Below are 15,418 nucleotides of genomic sequence, written 5' to 3' on the forward strand. Positions count from 1 at the left end.
CCGATAGCTGAACTGAAAAAACACAATTCTGAATAATTAAATAACTGACTAATATCACTGGTGGCATTTATGGAACATGAATGTGACAGTGAGACGTTAGTATTTGAACTATCTCTTGAACAACAACAGGAGAGCATGCAGCATCTGGAATGAGGCTGGAACATAATGGCTGACTGTAATGTTTGTTACATTGGATTGAATCCAGTTTTCTGTTGTAAAATGAAAGAAGGACATTGTTAGCTCCATTGACTTGACCAGCATTAAATACCATCTATAGCTACGCAGAGACTGTGCTCTGTTTAATAAGCAGTGATTGTCCAAGATAACATGAACAACATTTATGTTAAACGTAGTAAATAGACAGCTTTGTATTTCTATACTTTTGATTAAGGTCAGCTATTTTCTCCAACTAAACACCGGACCGACTGTATCTGTGCCAGATTATTTACCCCTCTGAAACAGCACCAACACCATCATGGGCCACTCAAAGACTTAAATGCTAGTGGAATGAAGTGAGACTGTAACTTTTGCTCAACAGTGGCCACTCAAACCAGTAGTAACATTTGTATGTATTAATGGTACATTCTAAAATATAATGTAACAGTAGCACAAGTAGAAAAGACTGACTCATAATGTGAGTTCTATCTAACATTAGCTAACTTTAGCTAACATTGGCAATTTAATTAGCTAACTTTAGCTAACATCGGCACTATAAACTACTGCTCATCCAAGATCAAGGAAGGCTGTAGCAGCAAACACCCCGACTCTTTACATGGGTTATCAGCTTCATCTGACATTAATCAATGAAAGCCCATTTTGGCAGTTGTGGTCAGAGAGAAACTCTGTTATTTTGGGGGTAGACCACACTTCCTGGCCTATATCTACTCACTTATTATATTATCTATACGATATTAGTCAAACACTCTTAAACCCTGTCAACGAGCGCAAACCTTCTCCTTCCTGTTCGTATGGTGTTCAGTCTTAAGCGGCACACTGTGAGACAAGGTGTGTGATGTCTTGTCATTTGACAGTTCCCTATCAATGTTTTGTATAATTACAATATTTAGTATTTATTTGTGTCTCTTTCTTGTACACTGGGATAATTTCTGTACAATGATATGTGAGTGTGGGACTCACAAAAGTTTCTGCAAAGTGTTCTCGTCTTCAGCTGAATGTTTTCTTCCAGCCGTCACAGATGCACAAGCTTTTCACCGCCGACATGCGTTGCCGTGGTTACCTTGGTCTCACCTAGGTTGCTGCACCCTGGGTGATCCCAAAAGGTAAATGGAGCTGAATAATCTTCGGAAGTCTGATTCTTTTCAATACACTGACACCTGGCGAGGGCTCGGCGGCCATTATGATGCTTATTTTCTCCTAGCTTGACTGATTGACTGAGCCCCCCCTCCTCCCTCCTCTCCCACCTCTTATCCCGGCAGGTGCCTGGCTGAATGGGACATCATCACCATGGAGATTGAGGCGATGACATTAGCACACAAACACACACACGCACACACACACACACACACACACACACACACACACACACACACACACACACACACACACACACACACATACACACAGAGAGTCACAGACTCGGAAAAGAGACTGGCTTTCACGAGCGAGGGACTGCACAGTCAGGACTGGATGAAAAGTTGTCTCTCTGAAGGGAAGACAGCCGTGTGGATTGAGCTGTCACTTGAAGGAAACTCTGCTCTGCTCATTCCTCTCTTTGTCTTTCATTCTGTCAAATATAAACCTTTCTTTTGGGTGATTCCAAACTAAAGCCGGGAGACAAGTGGTTGCAGGTGGAGATAAATGTACTCCATTTAAAGAACACTGACCAAGACTAACCCCACCCCCCACCAAAACAAACCACACACACACACATACACACTTCCTGTCTAAAGCATGTCCGTGTTCAGTGGAAGAGTGAGGCTTTCCCCACTCTCTCTCCGATTTTAGTGTGTGATCCATCCTGACGCGCCTTTGGTCCAGTGCGTTCTGCCTGTTGGACTGTTGAACAACTCCAACCGGACTCTCTTGCACACACTCGCCACATTTATGTGGCCCTGATTATTATTTCTATTTCTGATCATTCGTTGACATTATGCCCTGCTGAACGCTCCATGCTTCTGCTGTGTTCACATGTGAATAATAAAATAAATGTACAAGCTGACATGTCCTTACCTTGGCTTCCAATGTGTCTGTTCCTCCCTCACGACTTCTCAAAGATTTTGCTCCAGCACTTTGGATTGGACAGTAATTGTGAGGTTAAAGCGTCACTTTGAGCTTTGAATGGTAGGTTTGTCCCACTCATATCAGCTGAACGTAGCAGCTTATCAAAAGGTGTAAAGGTGATGCTGTATTCACGCCCCCTAGGACTTTCATCTATTATTTTTATAATACATGATCAGTGATATACATACTTCAATGCCTAAATGAAAGAAAACTTGTAGAAATGTATCTTTAAAAAATATTAAAAAGTAATCATGTATTCACATTGTTCCTCACTCCAACTCAAGGTCCACTTACTACCTTTTTTCAGACTTTTAATCTTATCACATGGTGGTCATACTGCAGCTGATGAAGTCCAGTTGTCATGGAGATATGTCTGCAGATGTGTTCAGTAAAGTTAGCTGTTATGATTTCATACATTGCATTTTTTCTCCTCTCTGGGAACCATCACCTTATCGTGGTGGAGAGGTTTGTGTGTCCCTATGAACCTGAGAGCTGTGTTGTCTGGAGCCTAGTGCTCCTGGTAGGGTCTCCCAAGGCAAATTGGTCTCAGGTGAGGGGCCAGACTAAGAATGGTTCAAAAACGACTTCATGAAAGAAAGGGAAAGGAAAGGAGAGACCCTGCCCGGAGGAAGCCCGGGGCCCCCGTCTGGAGGCAGGCCCAGAGGGAGGGCCCGACAGCGAGCGCCTGGTGGCCGGGTTTGCCACGGAGCCCGGTCGGGCACAGCCCGAAGAAGCTACGTGGTGCCTCCCATCCATCCATCCTGTGGGCCCACCACTCATGGGAAAAACCGCTGGGGTCGGGTGCGCTGTCAAACGGGTGGCAGTGATGGTCAGGGACCTCGACGGACCAGACCCGGGCAGCAGAGGCTGGCTCTGGGGACGTGGAACGTCACCTCTCTGTGGGGGAAGGAGCCGGAACTAGTGCGGGAGGTGGATCGCTACCAGTTGGATCTAGTGGGGCTTACCTCCACGCACAGTCTTGGCTCTGGAACCGTACTCCTGGATAGGGGTTGGACTCTATTCTTCTCCGGAGTTGCCCAAGGTGTGAGGCGTCGGGCCGGGGTGGGGATACTCACTAGCCCCCGGCTGAGCGCCGCTACGTTGGAGTTTATCCCGGTGGACGAGAGAGTCGCCTCCCTACGCCTTCGGGTTATGGGGGGGAAAACTCTAACTGTTGTTTGTGCCTATGCCCCAAACCGCAGTTCTGAGTATTCGGCCTTCTTAGAGACCCTGAATGGAGCCCTGCAGGGGGCACTTCTCACTTCTCCGGCGGAGCTTTTCAGCCATCCCTGTGGAGTTTGGGGGCATTGAACCTGAGTGGGCGATGTTCAAAACCTCTATTGCTGAAGCTGCGGTGATGAGCTGTGGTCTCAAGGTCTTAGGTGCCTCAAGGGGCGGTAACCCTCGAACACCGTGGTGGACCCCGGTGGTCAGGGAAGCCGTCCGACTGAAGAAGGAGTCCTTCCGGGTTATGTTATCCGGGAAGACTCCGGAAACAGTTGCAGGATATCGAAGGACTAGAAGGGCGACAGCTTCTGCCGTGTCAGAGGCAAAGCAGCGGGTGTGGGAGAAGTTTGGAGAAGCTATGGAGAAGGACTTTCGGTCGGCACCAAGGTGCTTCTGGAAAACGATCCGGCACCTCAGGAGGGGGAAGCGAGGAACCATCCAAGCTGTGTACAGCAAGGGTGGGACCCTGCTGACTTCAACTGAGAAGGTTATCGGCCGCTGGAAGATGCACTTTGAGGAACTCCTGAATCCGACTAACACGCCCTCCATGGTTGAGGCAGAGCTGGAAGCTGATGGGGGATCATCGTCAATTTCCCTGATGGAAGTCACTGAGGTAGTCAAACAACTCCACAGTGGCAAAGCTGCAGGGGTTGATGAGATCCGTCCAGAAATGCTGAAGGCTTTGGGTGTTGAGGGGCTGTCTTGGTTGACACGCCTCGTCAACATTGCGTGGAAGTCTGGGACAGTGCCTTGGGGTTGGCAGGGTGGTGGTTCCCCTATTTAAAAAGGGGGACCAGAGAGTGTGTGCCAACTACAGGGGTATCACACTTCTCAGCCTCCCTGGTAAAGTCTACTCCAAGGTACTGGAAAGGAGGGTTCGGCCGGTAGTCGAACCTCTGATTGAAGAGGAACAATGCGGATTCCGTCCTGGTCGTGGAACAACAGACCAACTCTTTACTCTTGCAAGGATCCTGGAGGGGGCCTGGGAGTACGCCCATCCGGTCTATATGTGTTTTGTGGATCTGGAGAAGGCGTATGACCGGGTCCCCCGGGTGATACTGTGGGAGGTGCTGCGGGAGTATGGGGTGAGGGGGTGACTTTTGAGGGCCATCCAATCCCTGTACACCCAAAGCGAGAGTTGTGTCCGGATACTCGGCAGTAAGTCGGACTCGTTACCTCCCTACGGAGGTGTTCCAGGCACGTCCAGCTGGGAGGAGACCCCGGGGAAGACCCAGGACTCGGTGGAGAGATTATATCTCCTCACTGGCCTGGGAACGCCTCAGGATCCCCCAGTCGGAGCTGGAGGATGTGGCCCGGAGAAGGGAAGATTGGGGTTCCTTACTGGAGCTGCTGCCCCCGCGACCCGATCCCGGATAAGCGGTGGACGATGGATGGATGGATGGACATTGCATTTTTTCATCTGTGTTGGCTTAACGACCAAACAACTGTCTTGACTGCTGAGTTCTGGCAGAGGAGAGATAGAACCTGATGTCTAGAGATCATAAACTGCATACAGTGACTACAAGGACTTGTGGTATAATATGATGACTGTTTAACTTTGATGCTCCAACTTTTATGTCTGCAAAATGTTGAGGGCTATGATGGGCCCTGGTAGCTCGGGGTAGAGCATGTACTTTTAAGAAGAAAAGCCAAACTACTTTATTGCACATTTGAGTTTTTTGCAAAAACAACAGCTGTTCATGGGCTTTTATCAATATGAAGATGTTCAAGATGGATATATTTTTTACTGGAAACGATATATAGGACCTTTGCAATGACACAGGATTTTCTTTTTCGGATTATTGATTCCAGGATTATGATGAGACTATCTAGTCTCAACTAGGTGAGTTGGCTCAAAGTTATTGGTTTGATTTAGAGTTTTCTTGCTTGTGTGAGATGCCTACTGTACTTGCTGTTGTGATTGTGATCTCAAAACTGTTTTGCTCACTAAATAGACGAGATTCTAAGCTTTCGAACAATATGTGGCTTTGCGTAACAACTCTATCATGGCGGACTATAAACAACACAATACAACCTTTCTGAAAATGCACACTGGCGGGCCGTCCACCCGTTAAGAGGTTAATTTAGTTTTCATTTAATTTAGGTTTAGTGTTTGTTCTATACCAACACCTCTATGTTCACATGGATCCCTTCTATTCTGGCTCTATGCTATACACCAAACAGTCGAAAAGCTTCTTCTTTAATCATTTAAATCTGTAATGCACAGACTGTCTGAACTGGGACACACCAGTCCAACTGAGCAGGTTACACACATGACTCACTGAGGTCAGCTATTGGCCAGCTGTCATGGACCCAATTGAGTCGGGTTGCTGAACTTTGTTAACAACAGCATATGTGGCATGTATGGTGGGTCTCATGTGAAAAGCTTGTGTTACCAATCACCAATTTAATAATAATAATAATAATAATAATAAATTGTATTTGTAAAGCGCCTTTCAAAGCTAAAAGCAATCTCGCTAATTTGTGGTTATTATGATGCTTTTAAGTGAGCTATAGAACACAGTGGTTCCTTTATTGTTGGAAAAGCGTATGTGAAACCTCAGTGTCATAAATCAGATGTTCTTTATTTACTGAAAAGCCTAAACTTGGAGATACAAGGATTTCAGTGAACATAAGCGATATAGTCCACCTGCAGGATAATGAGATTGACAGCCACACTAAAACTGTTGCTTTGAACATGCCAGGCTGCACGTGCTACGTACATATGGACGAGGATGAGTAAACATTTCTATGCATCTGAAAAAGTCTGCATTAATCAAGTCTCCAAATGGCAGAGTGATATTCACAGTATCTGGGGAAGGCATTTGCTCGAACATATGGCCATAGTAATAAGCATGCACATACATAATGATGTACACGTACGACATGCAGGGATAGCTATAATTTGAATTGACTTTACAGGCAGATTGATTTTCCTTCAGGCAGTAGTTTTAAGTACAGGACAGATTGCAGCCCACACAAATGACCTGATACAGCAAGATCCGCGCATCACTAACAATTCCTGCTTCAGCTCACTAAAACGTCTGCTTCTGAGGAACTAAGAAAAACACTGCGGAGCTCTACATGCTGATTCAATCCAATGCTATGACTTATTCAACCTGTAACCTGCATGTATCCTGCTGGCCTGTAAATAAATAAATCTAGTTCAGAAAAAATATGTTAAAATTGGTTATGTGTTAACTCCTGACTTCTCTCCATCTCGTCATCCTGCCTGCAATTGGGAATTACTCCTGTCAAACTGTGATGAGAATGAGTCCAAGGGTGTTTTTAATAGAGCCTGTCAGTGTGGGACTGATGAAAACACACTGATATCTAAAAACTAATTTGATGTTGGCACAAAGGAAAACAAGCCCCCCCCCCCACACACACACACACACACACACACACACACACACACACACACACACACACACACACACTGGCAGCAGAGTATAGTTATTTTGCTATACTTGCAAGGACATTCCAATGATCACATTCACTCCCTTATCATTCCCTTCAGTCTTTAAAGTCCTCTTGAAAATGAAAAGTTGAATCCATAAGCAATAAAACACAACCTTACTCAATTCCGCACACTCTGGGTTTTTGTGGCCACAGTCTGGTATGACCATTCTGTACTTGTGCTGCTATGTTTTAACATATTATCCAGTAATTGTCACTAGACGCCATGTTGGGCGTTATTCAGCAAAAGTAACATAGGCTTGCTGGCATCTGAATGTAAGCTTATTCAGAAAGTCATTTTAAACTGTAAAGTATCAGTATATCTATTTCAGTTTGTTTCTTTGAGTTTAGTGTTTTTGGCTTTTAAATTATTTGTTTTTTAATGTTAATTTTTGTATTGTATTTGGTTGCAGTCATTTTTTTTAATAATGAATCTCAAATGGAAAATATTATTTAACAAACTTGTTATGTGTATCTCTTTAGTATGTGTTAATCTGTAAATATGTGTATATTTATGAACTAAGAAAAGTCAAAAACATTCTGTAAAAAATATGTCACAGTGTTTTTTAAATGTATTGTTAATATGTGTATATATTATTGAAAATAAAATAGAGCATTTTGAAATGCATAAAAAATGCTTCTTTAGCTGTACCTGTGCAGCTGAACCCATAGATACACATAGCAATATGTAGCTTCTAACCCAAGGACAGACAACATTTGGTCAGCAGTGGTGTTGAAGAATAAGGACCACAACATTTATCCTCTAACCTTGACATCTGATGGTTGCTATGGCGACGCCAGCACATTTAGACTAAGCGGCAGGTAGCTCCCATGTTTTAATTTTGATTTTTTTTACTGGAGCACATATGACAGAGCTATACTCATTAGAAAAGGAAGCATGGTGTTTGGATTAAGTGCAGCAGGCCCATGGCATCTTCTGACCACCCAGCCAGTGAGCCAGACCTGCCCGACCAAACACGAGAGGAGCCCAGGAGAGAAGGAAGAGGGCTAAGCTATTCCACTAACCAGCCTGCTCCTGGCTGATGTCAGGGCGCAGAAAATAAAGACAACAGGACTGTGTGGCTCCATCGTGGCATCCTGGATCAAGCTGGTGAACTTGAGGGACGGACCGCAGGGAAGAGCGCAGGACTCCGTGAGACGAGAGGAGGCGCACTGTGTTTATATCAATGATACTTGGTTCTCAAACATAGTCATCGTTGATGGACAATGTTTCCATGATGTCAATTTTCTTAATGTTAAAGATGTTATCTGCTCAGAGAATTCACCATTGTTTTTGTTTGTTTACATTTCTCCTGTTTCATATTCAAAAAATGCACTACAGGAATGCACTACTACTACTGCTGTTTTTGTTCTGTTCTGCTTCATCATGTTTCTTTTAACAGTTGCATTGCTGCAACACAATGTGAATGCATGGAGTCCGGAGGTACACTAGAAACTAGAAGCTACACAGTAACAGTAAATGTTCTCTCTCATCAAAAGATCATTCATTTGAAGTGCCGTGACACTTCTGCACATTCTTCTGAACAAGGACAGTGGCTCCATTGAGCTGTGATAGGGAACTAAAAGGGGTGAGACTATTGGTCATCACCATACCAGCTGTTAATGAATTCTGATTAATCCCATACTGTTTGAAATGTTGCAGATCCGCTGTGCACCTCAGGCCACAAAAATTACCACAAATCACTCGCCACACCCTATGCTTTTGTGCTGTGCGCCATTGGTTCACAGTGCTAAAGCCTCAGGTGTTTGGAAGAGAAAATATAAAAGCTTTCATGAAGTAGGTTTTGGTTGAATCACTATTGCGTTGTAGCAATATGTGATGAAAAGTATTAAAGTGAGCATTTATTTATGTCATGGGTTAACTAACTTTAAGGCCAGACATCGGGCTAATAAATTGTTATTACATGGAAACCTGAACAGTCCTCACAAAGATAGAAGTACCTGAACACACACACACGCACACACACACACACATACACACACACACACACACACACACACACACACACACACACACACAAAGAGAGCTCCTGGTGAGGTCCATTCAAAGGCCTATTAAATAATCAGTCTGGTTTCTTTCCCACTGGCAAAAATCAGAACCAATGGGCAAACTACTGTGTGTGTGTGTGTGTGTGTGTGTGTGTGTGTGTGTGTGTGTGTGTGTGCGTGAGCGCGCGTGCGTGCGTGTGCGTGCGTGTTTGCTTTGTCTCCTCCAGAGCTGCCATTCAGTCTCTGAGGAGCATCTCGCGAATTAATGCATTGTATTTTCAGCATCCTTGGATCATCTCTCACCAATGACCCTGTTGGAGTTCAGGCCTCAGCTTTTCTTTACCTCCAAATCCACCTCCATCACTTTGATCACATACCCTCATCCTCCACACACACACACACACACACACACACACACACACACACACACACACACACACACACATCCTCCCATTATATAGTTTGACTGAACATTTATTTTGAAGGTTGACATGATACTTTTACAATAAGCAAAAAGCTTATAGTCATGTATGTAAAATAACACAAACAGGCTGCTGGGAATTAAAATCTAGGCATTTGGAGAATCAGAAGGATTCATGTGGATGTTATCCTAGTCTTGGAACAGCAACCAGCCCATCCTTCTACATTGTTTTTTGGACTTGGAAACTTTGTGTCTTGTGGGGGTACTCCACTTCTCAGATTCATTTAGTCCAACCCTATTGTTAGACAAGAACATGGATGTTGGATGATTCAACGAAACCCTAGAATTTGTTTAATGACCTCCTTTTCTTTTTAATATCTGTTCAACGGCATTATAAATAATCTTAGGGAAATATTTTGGTTACGACAAATGAACTATCGATAAGGTATATTTAGAGGTAGACAACTACAACACTTGGCAAAGGTGAGGAAAACATCACAATAAAGGTTAATAAAAAGAACAATGTAATTTGCAGGTCTGTAACGATTTTGGTAGTGCACATAAATTATGAGGTATGGAATCGTCGAATATCAACTTAATTCACGGGGAAACTGGGTAGTCAGCAACCCATTTGTGTCACCAATTCTGCTCGTCATTTTCATGAAAATCTCAGCACAGTGGAGAGTTTGTTGATGGCAGTATTTCATCTCTGCTTTTTAATGATGATGGTCCTGCTGGATTCATCAAACTGTACCCTCCAGAGCGATTGGGGGTGGTGTGCAGCTGAGTGTAAGGAAGTTGAGATGAGGGTACGCAATCGCCAAGGTACTGTGCCCAAAAAAACAAAACATGCGCCCTTCAGTTTGTACTTAAAGCGGCAATAGAAAGTTTTGCTTTAATTTGTTATTATGAGGGTGCGCCCGTTGTCATGCCTGTTGAATAATGACACCATATGTGTTAAGCTGTGTTCCCTATAAGCCTTGTTTTCACTATGCAATTCTGTCTGCCAGTGGGTACAAACTCCCGATAAAATGAAGATTCCATTTACAGCACAAAGCTGTCCTGTGCAGTGTTGCTCTCTTTTCTATAGAAGTAGCAGCACAAGCTCCACATTACTCCGAGTTGAAAAGCTATCTATTGCCACTTTAGGGGGTTCCGTGATTGAAACGCATTAGGTCATTCAACATGTTGTCTGACCTCGTCTAATTACCTTTACCTTTAGTCTTTATACCTCTTCTAAATGCCTGCAATCATAGCCTTCTCCTGGCTGCAGCACACTGCATCTCTCTCCAAGAACTCATAGCTTTAATGTGTTATCTTAACTCGATTAATACAGTCTCTCCCCAAAGACATTCCTGGAGTTTAACAATGTTGTATACAGTATAAATGTGTATGTGCAAGTGAAAATTAAAGGGTAAATGTGATTCATTATTCATTCATCAACATCTGATTTATGATATCTAGGTTGGCAAAATACACAGATTTACAAAGCCCTGACTCTTACTCTGTCTTTCTCAATGGGAAAGAGTAGCAGTGCACATGAGGGCTGTCCTCGACTAAAGAAATTCTTAGTCAAAAAGCTGGGAAACTGACTTTCTCCACAAAGAAGAATCAATTGTATTCCTATTTTTTACCAGAGATATGCTCATAAATTTCTTGGAAATAAGTCATTCATCATGAAAAAAGCATTACAAAATTACTAATCAACTTACGAAAGAATTCTTAGTTGACTAAGACGAAAACGACCAATGAATCAACTAAGATGGGGCAGCCCTAGTGTACAAAACATTCAGCAGCTTCTCATTTTTAGCGGGCACTCTCCATCACTTTAACCTGGTAGAATGTCAAACAATGTTAATGAATAATGTTGATTCTCTGAGTAACCTGATTGATTAATTGTTGTTGGGTTTGTGTGACGAGTACAACTTTACAGACTAAAACCATTACTAAGAATACTAGCAGTACAGTTTATTCATATTTTTGTGGTATTTTGTTCAAATGACCTCTTTAGAATAAGGTAACAGCTTCCAAATCTACAATCATACTGCATCATACACATTGTATCAGCCGTAAATAAATGAATTGAGATCTGACCTTCAATAAAATGACTTCATCAGACTAATATTTAAACCAATTTTACTGTTTTCTCTTTTGTTCCTCTTCTACTCCTCATCTGTCTAATCCTTTCTTCAACACCATCAGCTACCTAAACAAAAATGATTCTCCAGAGCCCTAATGGACGAATGCAGAGAGAGGGATGATGGCCAGCGAGGAGAGGATGAGTAGTAGGCGGAGGAAACAAAGTAAAGCTTTTAATCTGTAAATGGAGACGGGTAATGGTCATTTAGGCATTAAGATATCCCCCCCTGTCCGTCTGCTCTGTTTGCGTCTCCTTAATGCTCCTTAAACATTTATGAAGGCTGATAACAAAGAAGGGCCGTAGCTACGCAGAGTAATCAAATCACTGCTGGTTATAGGGCTGTACTCGGAAGAGTGAGGGAGGGCGGGGGGAAGAGAAAAGGGGGAAAGGCTGGGAAATAAGTGGAGAACACAGAGTGACAGTGTGAGAAATGGAGACGGAAAGGCGAGAATACAGAGAAAAATATATTAGCTCTTTATGATATAGTCGTCTTGGAATGTACAAATAAACTGCAGTGTGTCCCTGTCAAATAGAATATACCATAATTTATATTACACTTTCCCTAAACAAATCTCTGTGCTTCTCTGAAGGGTTCTCTCCCAAAATAGTAGATTCATTTTACTAGACTGAAATTTCACAGAATTTTACAAGATAAGGTTTTGAGATAGCTATTAAGTTAGATAACACCCTGTGGTAGTATTATACTGTTATAGCTTGTCAGAGCAATAGTGTTCAATCATGTGTTGTGAAGGACAAAAAGTGCGAACGGTTCTGTTATTGTAGATCTGTTATTATATATACTATACATATCATATTTACCCTTAACATATATTATGCAGATTATGATTTTATTCAGATTTTTTCTGAATATCCATCCATCCATCCATCGTCCACCGCTTATCCGGGATCGGGTCGCGGGGGCAGCAGCTCCAGTAAGGAACCCCAATCTTCCCTTCTCCGGGCCACATCCTCCAGCTCCGACTGGGGGATCCTGAGGCGTTCCCAGGCCAGTGAGGAGATATAATCTCTCCACCGAGTCCTGGGTCTTCCCCGGGATCTCCTCCCAGCTGGACGTGCCTGGAACACCTCCCTAGGGAGGCGCCCAGGTGGCATCCTTACTAGATGCCCGAACCACCTCAACTGGCTCCTTTCAACGTAAAGGAGCAGCAGCTCTACTCCGAGTCTCTCACGGATGGCTGAGCTTCTCACCCTATCTCTAAGGGAGACGCCAGCCACCCGTCTGAGAAAACCCATTTCGGCCGCTTGTACCCGTGATCTCGTTCTTTCGGTCATGACCCAGCCTTCATGACCATAGGTGAGGGTAGGAACGAAGATCGACCGGTATATTGAGAGCTATGCCTTCTGGCTCAGCTCTCTTTTCGTCACAACGGTGCGGTACAGTGACTGTAATACCGCCCCCGCTGCTCCGATTCTCCGGCCAATCTCTCGCTCCATTGTCCCCTCACTCGCGAACAAGACCCCGAGGTACTTGAACTCCTTCACTTGGGGTAATAACTCATTCTCTACCCGGAGTAAGCAATCCACCGGTTTCCTGCTGAGAGCCATGGCCTCAGATTTGGAGGTGCTGATCCTCATCCCAACCGCTGCACACTCGACTGCGAACCGATCCAGTGACTGTTGAAGGTCACAGACCGATGATGCCATAAGGACCACATCATCTGCAAAGAGCAGCGATGAGATCCTCAGGTCACCGCACTGCAACCCCTCTCCTCCATGACTACGCCTCGATATCCTATCCATGAAAATCACAAACAGGATTGGTGATAAAGCGCAGCCCTGGCGGAGGCCAACATTCACTGGAAACGAGTCCGACTTACTGCCTAGTATCCGGACACAACTCTCGCTTTCGGCGTACAGGGATTGGATGGCCCTCAAAAGTGACTCCCTCACCCCATAGTATCACACCTCCCACAGTATCACCCGGGGGACCCGGTCATACGCCTTCTCCAGATTCACAAAACACATCTAGACCGGTTGGGCGTACTCCCAGGCCTCCTCCATGATCCTTGCGAAAGTAAAGAGTTGGACTTTACCAGGGAGGCTGAGAAGTGTGATACCCCTGTAGTTGGCACATACTCTCTGGTCCCCCTTTTTAAATAGGGGAACCACCACCCCGGTCTGCCAACCCCTAGGCACTGTCCCAGACTTCCACGCAATGTTGACGAGATGTGTCAACCAAGACAGACCCTCAACACCCAAAGCCTTCAGCATTTCTGGACGGATCTCATCAACCCCTGCGGTTTTGCCACTGTGGAGTTGTTTGACTACCTCAGTGACTTCCATCAGGGAAATTGACAATGATCCCCCATCAGCTCCCAGCTCTGCCTCTACCATAGAGGGCGTGTTAGTCGGATTCAGGATTTCCTCAAAGTGCTCCTTCCACCGGCCGATAACCTTCTCAGTTGAAGTCAGCAGGGTCCCATCCTTGCTGTACACAGCTTGGATGGTTCCTCGCTTCCCCCTCCTGAGGTGCCGGATCGTTTTCCAGAAGCACCTTGGTGCCGACCGAAGGTCCTTCTGCATAGCTTCTCCGAACTTCTCCCACACCCGCTGCTTTGCCTCTGACATGGCAAAGCTGCCGCCCTTCTAGTCCTTCGATACCCTGCAACTGTTTCCGGAGTCCTCCCGGATAACATAACCCGGAAGGACTCCTTCAGTGTGACGGCTTCCCTGACCACCGGGGTCCACCATGGTGTTCGAGGGTTACCGCCAATGCCCCCAACCTCCACAGGGATGTTTGAAAAGCTCTGCAGGAGGTGTGAGTTAAAGATCCGCAAGACAGGGGCTTCCTCCAGACGTTCCCAGTTCACCCGCACTACCCGTTTGGGTTTACCATGTCTGTCCAGAGTCTTCCCCCACCCCTTGATCCAACTCACCACCAGATGGTGATCAGTCGACAGCTTCGCCCCTCTCTTCACCCGAGTGTCCAAAACATGTGGCCTCAGATCAGATGATACGATTACAAAATTGATCTTTGGCCTAGGGTGCTCTGGTACCACATGCACTTATGGGCATCCTTATGTTCGAACATGGTGTTTGTTATGGCCATTCCATGATTAGCACAGAAGTCCAACAACAAACAACCGTTCGGGTTTAGATCAGGGAGGCCCTTCCTCCCAATCACGCCTCTCCAGGTGTCTCCATCGTTTCCCACGTGTGCGTTGAAGTCTCCCAGTAAGACTACGGAGTCCCCTAGTGGAGCCCCCTGCAGGGCTCCATTCAGGGTCTCCAAGAAGGGCGAATACTCAGAACTGCGGTTTGGGGTATAGGCACAAACAACAGTCAGAGTTTTCCCCCCATAACCCGAAGGCGTAGGGAGGCGACCCTCTCGGGGGTAAACTCCAACGTTGCAGCGCTCAGCCGGGGGCTAGTGAGTATCCCCACCCCGGCCCGACGCCTCACACCTTGGACAACTCCGGAGAAGAGCCCCTATCCAAGAGTACGGTTCCAGAGCCAAGACTGTGCGTGGAGGTAAGCCCCACCAGATCCAACTGGTAGCGATCCACCTCCCGCACTAGTTCCGGCTCCCCAGAGCCAGCCTCTGCTGCCCGGGTCTGGTCCGTCGAGGTCCCTGACCATCACTGCCACCCGTGTGACAGCGCACCCGACACCAGCGTTTTTTCCCATGAGTGGTGGGCCCACAGGATGGATGGATGGGAGGCACCACGTAGCTTCTTCGGGCTGTGCCCGACCGGGCTCCGTGGCAAACCCGGCCACCAGGCGCTCGCTGTCGGGCCCTCCCTCTGGGCCTGGCTCCAGACGGGGGCCCCGGGCTTCCTCCGGGCAGGGTCTCTCCTTTCCTTTCCCTTTTTTTCATGAAGTCGTTTTTGAACCATTCTTAGTCTGGCCCCTCGCCTGAGACCAATTTGCCTTGGGAGATCCTACCAGGAGCACTAGGC

This window comes from Cottoperca gobio, chromosome 10 (genome assembly GCF_900634415.1).
Source record: "Cottoperca gobio chromosome 10, fCotGob3.1, whole genome shotgun sequence".
NCBI classification, from domain to species: domain Eukaryota; kingdom Metazoa; phylum Chordata; class Actinopteri; order Perciformes; family Bovichtidae; genus Cottoperca; species Cottoperca gobio.